Genomic DNA, 12,275 nt, shown 5'->3' on the forward strand with positions numbered 1-12,275 from the left:
ATCCAGACTCCTTCATTTGCTGCTTCCGAAGCAGCTATGTACTCCGCTTCACATGTAGATCCTGCCACGACGCTCTGCTTGGAACTGCACCAACTGACAGCTCCACCATTTAATAAAAACATGTATCCGGTTTGTGACTTAGAGTCATCTGGCTCAGTGTCAAAGCTTGCATCGACGTAACCATTTACGACGAGCTCTTTGTCACCTCCATATATGAGAAACATATCCTTAGTCCTTTTCAGGTATTTCAGGATGTTCTTGACCACTGTCCAGTGATCCACTCCTGGATTACTTTGGTACCTCCCGGCTAAACTAATAGCAAGGCACACATCAGGCCTGGTACACAGCATTGCATACATGATAGAACCTATGGTTGAAGCATACGGAATGACTTTCATTTTCTCTCTATCTTCTGCAATGGTCGGGCATTGAGTCTGACTCAACTTCACACCTTGTAACACAGGCAAGAACCCTTTCTTTGCCTGGTCCATTTTGAACTTCTTCAAAACTTTATCAAGGTATGTGCTTTGTGAAAGTCCAATTAAGCATCTTTATTTATCTCTATAGATCTTGATGCCCAATATATAAGTAGCTTCACCGAGGTCTTTCATTGAAAAATTCAAGTATCCTTTTATGCTATTCAGAAATTCAGTATCATTTCCGATCAATAATATGTCATCTACATATAATATCAGAAATGCTACGGAGCTCCCACTCACTTTCTTGTAAACACATGCTTCTCCAAAAGTCTGTATAAAACCATATGCTTTGATCACACTATCAAAGCATATATTCCAACTCCGAGAGGCTTGCACCAGTCCATAAATGGATCGCTGGAGCTTGCACACTTTGTTAGCACCTTTTGGATCGATAATACCTTCTGGTTGCATCATATACAACTCTTCTTTAAGATATCCATTAAGGAATGCAGTTTTGACATCCATTTGCCAAATTTCATAATCATAAAATGCGGCAATTGCTAACATGATTCGGACGGACTTATGCATCGCTACGGGTGAGAAGTTCTCATCGTAGTCAACTCCTTGAACTTGTCGAAAACCTTTTGCAACAAGTCGAGCTTTGTAGACAGTAACATTACTGTCAGCGTCAGTCTTCTTCTTGAAGATCCATTTATTCTCTATGGCCTGCCGATCATCGGGCAAGTCAACTGAAGTCCACACTTTGTTCTCATACATGGATCCCATCTCAGATTTCATGGCCTCAAGCCATTTTGCGGAATCTGGGCTCATCATCACTTCCTCATAGTTCATAGATTCGTCATGGTCAAGTAACATGACCTCCAGAATAGGATTACCGTACCACTCTGGTGCGGATCTCACTCTTGTTGACCTACGAGGTTCGGTATTAACTTGATCAGAAGTTTCATGATCATCGTCATTAGCTTCCTCACTTACTGGTGTAGTAATCATTGGAACTGATTTCAGTGATGAACTACTTTCCAATAAGGGAGCAGGTACAATTACCTCATCAAGTTCTACTTTCCTCCCACTCACTTCTTTCGAGAGAAACTCCTTCTCTAGAAAGGATCCATTCTTAGCAACAAATATGTTGCCTTCGGATCTGTGATAGAAGGTGTACCCAACAATCTCCTTTGGGTATCCTATGAAGACACATTTCTCCGATTTGGGTTTGAGCTTATCAGGTTGAAGTCTCTTTACATAAGCATCGCAGCCCCAAACTTTAAGAAACGACAACTTGGGTTTCTTGCCAAACCACAGTTCATAAGGTGTCATCTCAACAGATTTAGATGGTGCCCTATTTAACGTGAATGCAGCTGTCTCTAAAGCATAACCCCAAAACGATAGCGGTAAATCAGTAAGAGACATCATAGATCTCACCATATCTAGTAAAGTATGATTACGACGTTCGGACACACCATTACGCTTTGTTTCAAATGAAGACCAAACTCGTAACTCAAATATTCTCCTCCACGATCAGATCGTAGAAACTTTATTTTCTTTTTATGATGATTTTCCACTTCACTCTGAAATTCTTTGAACTTATCAAATGTTTCAGACTTATGTTTCATTAAGTAGATATACCCATATCTACTCAAATCATCTGTGAAGGTGAGAAAATAACGATATCCGCCGCGAGCCTCAATGTTCATTGGACCACATACATCAGTATGTATGATTTCCAATAACTCTATTGCTCTCTCTATTGTTCCGGAGAACAGAGTTTTAGTCATCTTGCCCATGAGGCATGGTTCGCAAGTACCAAGTGATTCATAATCAAGTGATTCCAGAAGTCCATCAGAATGGAGTTTCTTCTTGCACTTTACACCAATATGACCCAAACGGCAGTGCCACAAATAAGTTGCACTATCATTATCAACTCTTCATCTTTTGGCTTCAATGGTATGAACATGTGTATCCCTACTATCAAGATTTAGTAAAAATAGACCACTCATCAAGGGTGCATGACCATAAAAGATATTACTCATATAAATAGAACAACCATTATTCTCTGATTTAAATGAATAACCGTCTCGCATCAAACAAGATCCAGATATAATGTTCATGCTTAACGCTGGCACCAAATAACAATTATTTAGGTCTAATACTAATCCCAAAGGTAGATGTAGAGGTAGCGTGCCAACCGCGATCACATCGACTTTGGAACCATTTCCCACGCGCATCATCACCTCGTCCTTAGCCAATCTTCGCTTAATATGTAGCCCTTGTTTCGAGTTGCAAATGTTAGCAATTGAACCAGTATCAAATACCCAGGCACTACTACGAGCATTAGTAAGGTACACATCAATAACATGTATATCAAATATACCTTTCACTTTGTCATCCTTCTTCTCCGCCAAATACTTGGGGCAGTTCCGCTTCTAGTGACCAGTCCCTTTGCAGTAGAAGCACTAAGTCTCAGGCTTAGGTCTAGACTTGGGTTTCTTCACTTGAGCAGCAACTAGCTTGTTGTTCTTCTTGAAGTTCCCCTTCTTCCATTTACCCTTTTTCTTGAAACTAGTGGTCTTATTGACCATCAACACTTGATGCTCCTTCTTAATTTCTACCTCCGCAACCTTTAGCATTGCGAAGAGCTCAGGAATCGTCTTATCCATCCCTTGCATATTATAGTTCATCGCAAAGCTCTTGTAGCTTGGTGGCAGTGATTGAAGAACTCTGTCAATGACACTATCATCAGGAAGATTAACTCCCAGCTGAGTCAAGTGGTTGTGGTACCCAGACATTCTGAGTATATGTTCACTGACATAACTATTCTCCTTCATTTTGTAGTTGTAGAACTTATTGGAGACTTCATATCTCTCAATCCGGGCATTTTCTTGAAATATTAACTTCAACTCCTGGAACTTCTCATATGCTCCATGGCGTTCAAATCATCGTTGAAGTCCCGGTTCTAAGCCGTAAAGCATGGCACACTGAACTATCGAGTAGTCATTAGCTTTGCTCTGCCAGGTGTTCACAACATCTGGCATTGCTCGTGCAGCGGGTTTGTCACCTAGCGATGCTTCCAAGACGTAATTCTTCTGTGCAGCAATGAGGATAATCCTCAAGTTACGGACCCATTCCATGTAGTTGCTACCATCATCTTTCAACTTAGCTTTCTCTAGGAATGCATTAAAATTCAACGGAACAACAACACGGGCCATCTATCTACAACAACATAGACATGCAAAATACTATCAGGTACTAAGTTCATGATAAATTAAAGTGCAATTAATGAAGTTACTTAAGAAGTCCCACTTAGATAGTGTAACACCCCGTATGTAACTTGCCATATTTGTATTCCAACTCTTGCCATTTCCGGCACTAAGTTATGATATTTCCTCGTTGTTGGGTTTTTGTCTTCGTCTTGTTTTGTCTTCGTCATGCATCTCATATCATGTCATCATGTGCATCGCATTTGCATACGTGTTCGTCTCATGCATCCGAGCATTTTCCCCGTTGTCCGTTTTGCATTCCGGCGCTCCCATGTCCTCCGGTGTCCCTTTCTACCTCTTTTCGTGTGCGGGTATTAAACGTTTTCGGATTGGACCGAGACTTGCCAAGAGACCTTGGTTTACTACCAGTAGACCGCCTGTCAAGTTTCATGCCATTTGGACTTCGTTTGATACTCCAACGGTTAACCGAGGAACCGAAAAGGCCTCGTGTGTGTTGCAGCCCAACACCTCTCCAAAGTGGCCCAAAACCCACCTAAACCCCCTCCATCATCTCGGTCATTCGATCACGATCGCGTGTCCACAAACCGTGCTCAATTTGGAGCCTCCTAGCTCCTCCTATGTATAAATAGGTCCTCCCTTTCCAAATCCCGGATCAAACCACCCTAACCCTAGCTCCCCTCACCTCCGCGCGGCCGGATGCGTCCGCCCGCCGCCGGACACAATCGCCGCCACCACTCCCCGTGCGCCACGTGGCACCGGCCGCCTCCCTCCGCCGCCAGCTCGCCGAAGCCCGCGCGCGGCCCCCCTGGCCCGTTCCCGCCGCCGCGCGCCCGAGATGCCGCCCGCTTCGCCGTGCCGCCTCCCCGCCGCCGTCCGCGCCCGCCGGCGCCGCCCAGCTCCTCCCGCGACGGCGCCGACCACTGTCACCGTCCGCGCCCGCCGGCGCCGTCCAACTCCAACGCCGCTCCCCGCCGACCACCGACGTCGCCGCCTCGCCGCGGATCCAGTCGGGCCGGACCGGATCCGGCGCCCCCGTCCCTCGCCAGCTTCTCCCTCCAACTCCGCCGAGCTCCCCAGCGAACTTTGGTTCGAGTGCCGCTATAGTAAACCCTAGATCCGGATCTGAGAGGTTGACTTTTGCCCCGTTTCAGTAATTTTTAGCGTTTTTCATCGCATCATAACTCTGCACCCGTGGCTCTGTTTTGGGCGTGTAGCATATCAAATTGTTCGCCTCGATGAGTAATTCATTTCATTCCATTGCACCATGTTCATTTGAGTTCATCTTGATGCCCTAAATGCTGTTGCAAGAGTGTTATGCAATGTTAGTTTCAGATTCATATCAGTAATTGGACATTTGTCATTTTTGCCATGATTAATGTGTGCCTCCTATGATCTTGAGCCCTACATGTGTTTTTAAGTATGCCATGCCATCTTTACAGGGGTGTATGCCATGTATTTTTGTGATCTTTGTGGTGACTAGCACAAGCATGTAAAGTAGCTCTCGTAATGTTGCTGATTTCAGGGACTTAGAAATCTTCTAAGTCTTTGCCCTGTTAATATTTCTATGCCATGTATTCTTGTTGCTACAGAGTGATCCATGCCTTTTTTGAGCATGATCAGTAAGGATGTTTTCGAGATATGGTTGTGCTCTATCCATCCATGTATTTGCTTGCAATTATGGAGCACCCTAGCTTGACTCAATCGAGCTCTGCTTTTGCTATAAAATGTTCCTGGCAGATTGTTTACATGTTAAGCGATTTTGCCGAGGTTGTTGTAGTTGATCTGTGCATGCTATGAGGTTGTTCTTGCCATGTTTAGCTTATATGCCATGTCTACTTGCTGGGTGTATGCTTAGTTTGTCATGCAATGCCTTGTGGTGAGTGCATCGAGCTCGTAAACATGCCTACTTGATATCTGTTTTGCCATGTTCCAGTTTTCTACTAAGTCTGAATCTGTTAACGAAAGTTGCTATGTTCACATGGTTGCCATTGTATTTTATGATCCCTTTTGACTTATGGTCAGTAAGGTACTTTTGTTTTATGCTTTGAGTAACTTAATGCCATGCCTTGCTTTGCCATGTTATGTTCCCGTAGCATGTTGATATCTTGCTCTAAACATTGCTTCCTTATGTTAAATTCCTGACATGTTAATTTCACTAAGTCTGTAACCTGATATCTTTTGCACTTTTTCCATGCTTGTTTGAACCTGCTATTGTGTAATTTAGCTGTAGCTCAGTGTTCATCTTTTGTCAAGCATCTTGAGTGGATCACTGCCATGTGATTCGTTGTTATGTTAGAGTGCAGTAGCTTGTTGTTATTAATGCATTTAGATGGCCTCGTGCTGTTAATCGCAGATCGGTGCCATATTTGTTTTGCTTGTCATTTGATAACCGTGCATCCGATTCCGGTGATCTTTATATCGATTTCGACCGAAATAAACTCATCTTTCCAGTGGCACTCTTGGTTTTCCAAGTTGAGGCCAGGTTCAATCTTTCCTTTCCGATACATGCATATGCATTGCATATCACATCCCGCATATCATGCCATGTTTTGCATCATGTTGTTTGTGCATTGCTCGTGGCTGATTGTGTCTCTCTTTGCTTGTGTTATTGCTTTGGGTAGAGCCAGGAGACGAGTACGTGATCGAGGAACCCGTTGAGTATGCTTACGAGGATCAAGCTAATGTCAACTCGGAGAACTTTGCAGGCAAGATGACCATACCCTCGAAATCACTTCTATCTTTGCTTGCTAGATGCTCGCTCTATTGCTATGCCTATGCTATGATACCTACCACTTGCTTATCATGCCTCCCATATTGCCATGTCAAACCTCTAACCCACCTTGTCCTAGCGAACCGTTGTTTGGCTATGTTACCGCTTTGCTCAACCCCTCTTATAGTGTTGCTAGTTGCAGGTGAAGATTGGAGTTTGTTCCTTGTTGGAACATGTTCATTGTTGGGATATCATTATTATATCTTGTCTATTTTAATGCACCTATATACTTGGTAAAGGGTGGAAGGCTCGGCCTTATGCCTGGTGTTTTGTTCTACTCTGGCCGCCCTAGTTTCCGTCATACCAGTGTTATGTTCCTTGATTTTGCGTTCCTTACACGGTTGGGTTATAATGGGAACACCTTGACAGTTCGCCTTGAATAAAACTCCTCCAGCAAGGCCCAACCTTGGTTTTACCATTTGCCACCTAAGCCTTTTTCCCTTGGGTTCTGCAGACTCAAGGGTCATCTTTATTTTAAACCCCCGGGCCAGTGCTCCTCTGAGTGTTGGTCCAAACTAGAGCCCTTTGCAGCGCCCCCTCGGGGAAACTCGAGGTTTGGTTTTAGTCGTACGGAGCGCTCATCCGGTGTGCCCTAAGAATGAGATATGTGCAGCTCCTATCAGGATTTGTCGGCACATTCGGGTGGCTTTGCTGATTTAGTTTTACCATTGTCGAGATGTCTTGTAACTGGGATTCCGAGTCTGATCGGATTGTCTTGGGAGAAGGAATATCCTTCGTTGACCATGAGAGCTTGTGATGGGCTAAGTTGGGACACCCCTGCAGGGATTTGAACTTTCGAAAGCCGTGCCTGCGGTTATGGGCAGATGGGAATTTGTTAATGTCCGGTTGTAGAAAACCTGACACTTAACTTAATTAAAATGAATCAACAGAGTGTGTGGCCGTGATGGTCTCTTTTCGGCGGAGTCCGGGAAGAGAACACGGTCTCGTGTTATGCTTGAACGTAGGTTGTTCTAGGATCACTTCTTGATCATAGTTTCTCGACCATGCCTTGCCTTCTCTTCTCGCTCTCTTTGCGTATGTTAGCCACCATATCAGCTAGTGCTTGTTGCAGCTCCACCTCATACCTTTACCCCTACCTATAAGCTTAAATAGTCTTGATCACGAGGGTGTGAGATTGCTGAGTCCCCGTGACTCACAGATTACTTCCAAAACCAGATGCAGGGACCGATGATACCGCTCCAGGATATTCGACTGAGCTCAAGTGGGAGTTCGATGAGGACTCAGGACGATACTATGTTTCCTTTCGAGACGATCAGTAGTGGTGCCCAGTTGGGGCAATTGGGGACTTTGTTACATTTGGGGTTATCTTTATTTTGGTTCCGTAGTCGGACCTTGATTGTATCTGGATGAATGTAATGACTTATTTATGCATTGTATGATGTGGCGACTGTAAGCCAACTTTGTACCTCTTTCCTTATTCATTACATGGGTTGTGTGAAGATTACCCCACTTGCGACATTGCTTACAATGCGGTTATGCCTCTAAGTCGTGCTTCGACACGTGGGAGATATAGTCGCATCGTGGGCGTTACAGATAGACATCTCTCTAATCATCTAAGTGATCACGTGATCCATATCAACTAAACCATGTCCAATCATCACGTGAGATGGAGTAGTTTTCAATGGTGAACATCACTATGTTGATCATATCTACTATATGATTCACGCTCGACCTTTCGGTCTCAGTGTTCCGAGGCCATATCTGTATATGCTAGGCTCGCCAAGTTTAACCCGAGTATTCTGTGTGTGCAAAACTGGCTTGCACCCGTTGTATGTGAACGTAGAGCTTATCACACCCAATCATCACGTGGTGTCTCGGCACGATGAACTGTAGCAATGGTGCATACTCAGGGAGAACACTTATACCTTGAAATTTAGTGAGAGATCATCTTATAATGCTACCGTCGAACTAAGCAAAATAAGATGCATAATGGATAAACATCAAATGCAATCAATATAAGTGATATGATATGGCCATCATCATCTTGTGCCTTTGATCTCCATCTCCAAAGCACCGTCATGATCACCATCGTCACCGGCTTGACACCTTGATCTCCATCAAAGCATCGTTGTCGTCTCGCCAACTATTGCTTCTATGACTACCGTTACCGCTTAGTGATAAAGTAAAGCAATTACATGGCGATTGAATTTCATACAATAAAGCGACAACCATATGACTCCTGCCAGTTGCCGATAACTGTGTTACAAAACATGATCATCTCATACAATAAAATTTGGGACAATTGCAGTTTTACCCCTAGTTGGAACCCACCCACGGGTTTTGCCCTTACTTTTCGACTCTGCTCAGTTTTGCCCATAGTTTTTCCCCCGAGGTCACCCGAATGCCCTTTGACCGTTTGACCAATACTTTGAAAATTCATAACAAATTCATATGAACTTGGAAAAATGCAAATAAGATATCAAAATGTTTAGACAAACACTACCTTTACGTGCATATCATTTGCACTAAGGAATATCGTTTAAACTACCCAAAGTTATTAATGTTGTTAACATTATTAAAAATAAAAGGGGTATCGAAATACTTTTTTCAAGAATAAAAATTACATGAAAATGTAGGTGATGTTTTCTGAACATCCTGATATCTTTTTTGCATTTTTCTGAGTTCATATCAACTTGTTATGAATGTTCAAACGACTTTGACCATTATTTTGAAACTTCATAACAAGTTGATATGAACTCAGAAAAATGCAAATAAGATATCACGATGTTCAGAAAATGTCACCTACATTTGCATGTAATTTTTATTCTTGTAAAATGTATTGTTTATAGCTTTTTATTTTTAATAATGTTAAAAACATTAATAAATTTATGTAGTTTAAACGGTACTTTTTTCCTGAATGCAAATGACATACACATAAAGGTAATGTTTATCTAAACATTTTGATATCTTATTTGCATTTTTCTGTGTTCATATCAATTTGTTATGAATTTTCAAAGTGTTGGTCAAACGGTCAGAGGGCATTTGGGCGACATCGGAGGAAAATCTAAGCGCAAAACTATGCAGAGTCGAAAAGTAAGGGCAAAACCCGCGGGTAGGTTCCAACTAGGGGCAAAAATGCATTTGTCCCATAAAATTTAGCATCATGTATTGACCATATCACATCACAACATGCCCTGCAAAAACAAGTTAGACGTCCTCTACTTTGTTGTTGCAAGTTTTACGTGGCTGCTACGGGCTAAGCAAGAACCGTTCTTACCTACGCATCAAAAACCACAACGCGGTATAGTGGTTGCTTTTTGATCTTCAGAAAGAACCCTATTCATTGAATCCGATTCAACTAAAGTTGGAGAAACTGACACCCACCAGCCACCTGTGTGCGAAGCACGTCGGTAGAACCATGTAGGATCGAAAGTATGTCTAGAGGGGGGTGATTAGACTACATGACCAAATAAAAATCTAGCCTTTTCCCAATTTTAATTCTTGGCAGATTTTAACAACTTAGCACAAGTCAAGTAATCAACCTACACATGCAATTCTAAGAGTATAGCAGCGGAATGTGAAACAATTGCATATGAAGGTAAAGGGAGGAGTTTGGAGGGAGCAAACGCAATGTAGACACGGAGATTTTTGGTGTGGTTCCGATAGGTGGTGCTATCGTACATCCACATTGATGGAGACTTCAACCCACGAAGGGTAACGGTTGCGTGAGTCCACGGAGGGCTCCACCCACGAAGGGTCCACGAAGAAGCAATCTTGTCTATCCCACCATGGCCATCGCCCACGAAGGACTTGCCTCACTAGGGTAGATCTTCATGAAGTAGGCGATCTCCTTGCCCGTACAAACTCCTTGGTTCAACTCCACAATCTTGACAGAGGCTCCCAAGTGACACCTAACCAATCTAGGAGACACCACTCTCCAAAACGTAATAGACGGTGTGTTGATGATGAACTCCTTGCTCTTGTGCTTCAAATGATAGTCTCCCCAACACTCAGCTCTCTCTCATAGGATTGGATTTGGTGGAAAGAGGGTTTGAGTGGAAAGCAACTTGGGGAAGGCTAGAGATCAAGATTTATGTGGTTGGAGTGGAATATCTTGACCTCAACACAAGTGTAGGTGGTTCTCTCTCAGAAAATGTATGCTAGAAGTGTAGGCATGTTCTGATGGCTCTCTCTCTTGATGAAGAGTGGGTGGAGGGGTACATATAGCCTCCACACAAAATCTAACCGTTACACACAAATCACCAAACTCGGTGGGACCGAATCATGAAACTCGGTCAGACCGATTTAGTTCAAAATGTGAACTTTAGGATTTTCGATGGGACCGACAAGTCAACTCGGTGGGACCGATTCCATTAGGGTTAGGGCATAACGTAATCTCGGTGAGACCGATTACACAAATTCGGTGGGACTGATTTTGGTAATAGGTAAACAGAGAGTTGGTCAGGCAAACTCGGTGGGACTGATTCGCTCATCTCGGTTAGACCGAAACGTTACAAAGGGGAAACAGAGAGTATGCATTGCAATCTCGGTAGGACCGATCGCTCATCTCGGTTGGATCGAAACGTTATGAAGGGAAACAGAGAGGTTGCAATCCCATCTTGGTGAGACCGAAATGACTAGGGTTTGTGGCAGTGGCTATGTCAAGTGAACTCGGTGGCGCTGGGTAGGAAATTTCGGTGGGGACGAGTTTGACTTTTGGTTTGGGACATATGTGGATGTGAGAAAGTAGTTGAGGGTTTTGGAGCATATCACTAAGCATTTTGAGCAAGTAACTCATTAAGCAACACCTCATCCCCTTTTAATAGTATTGGCTTTTCCAATGGACTCAATGTGATCTTGGATCACTAAAAGTAAAATGTAGAGTCTTGAGCTTGAGCCAACATGTCTTCTTAGTACTTTGAGGGGTCCACTTTTCAATCCATGCCATGCCAAACATTGAGCTTTCCTGAAATATTTATCTTGAAATAGCATTAGCTCAATGGGCTATATGTTGTTCGGAATTACCAAAACCACCCAGGGATAGTTGCACTTTCAATCTCCCCCTTTTTGGTAATTGATGACAACATATAGATCAAAGCTTCGATAGATGGCAATAAGATTGAAAAACATCGTCGCTTTGAGAAGTATGTGATAAGCAAGAGCTCCCCCTAAATTTGTGTATTATTTAAAAATTGCTTTTGAATGCAAATGCACAATCAATTAGGATCATGGGTTACTCTTCCATGTCACATACATCTTGGTGGAGCGCTCAAATGATAGAAATTAAAAGCATGCACTCATCACCAAGTAAGTGAATGATCATTTATGGATATAAAAGAGAGTATCATCTAAACAAGCATTAAGGTAGCAAATGATCAATCACATGATCACACAAGTATCTCACACAAGGACATAAAGTATCTCACACAATAAAAAGTTCAACCAAAGGCAAAGAAGCAAAACACTCTCTCGAAGCCTATGATCTATACATATTTCTCCCCCTTTGGCAACAAGTTACCAAAAAGTTCAAATATGCATAGTACTATGTGTCTCTCAGGCTTGGTCTTCGGGAGGTGGTGTAGAGAGAACTCCAAGGACGAAGGCATCCGTTCATGTAGTTGGAGCTGGTGGAGTGGCTGCTGGAGGTGGCACTGAGGCTGTGGCTGCAGGTGCTGATGTTGTAGCTCTAGAATCTGTCACTGGCACGGCAGCAGACCTCTGTCCTCTAGACACTCGCTGAAATGCACCTATGATTGCCTTGCCTCTCTTCTCTTATGATTCCTCCTGAAGCTGCTCAACTGCTGTTTGAATCTCATTTACCTTCAGATGAAGATCATAAAATTTAGTTTCTACAATCCTCTCCAAGCTCTCCTGGTTTTGAGTCAGGGT

The sequence above is a fragment of the Triticum urartu genome, chromosome 2A (genome assembly GCF_056163025.1).
Source record: "Triticum urartu cultivar PI428250 chromosome 2A, HENAU_Tu73, whole genome shotgun sequence".
NCBI classification, from domain to species: domain Eukaryota; kingdom Viridiplantae; phylum Streptophyta; class Magnoliopsida; order Poales; family Poaceae; genus Triticum; species Triticum urartu.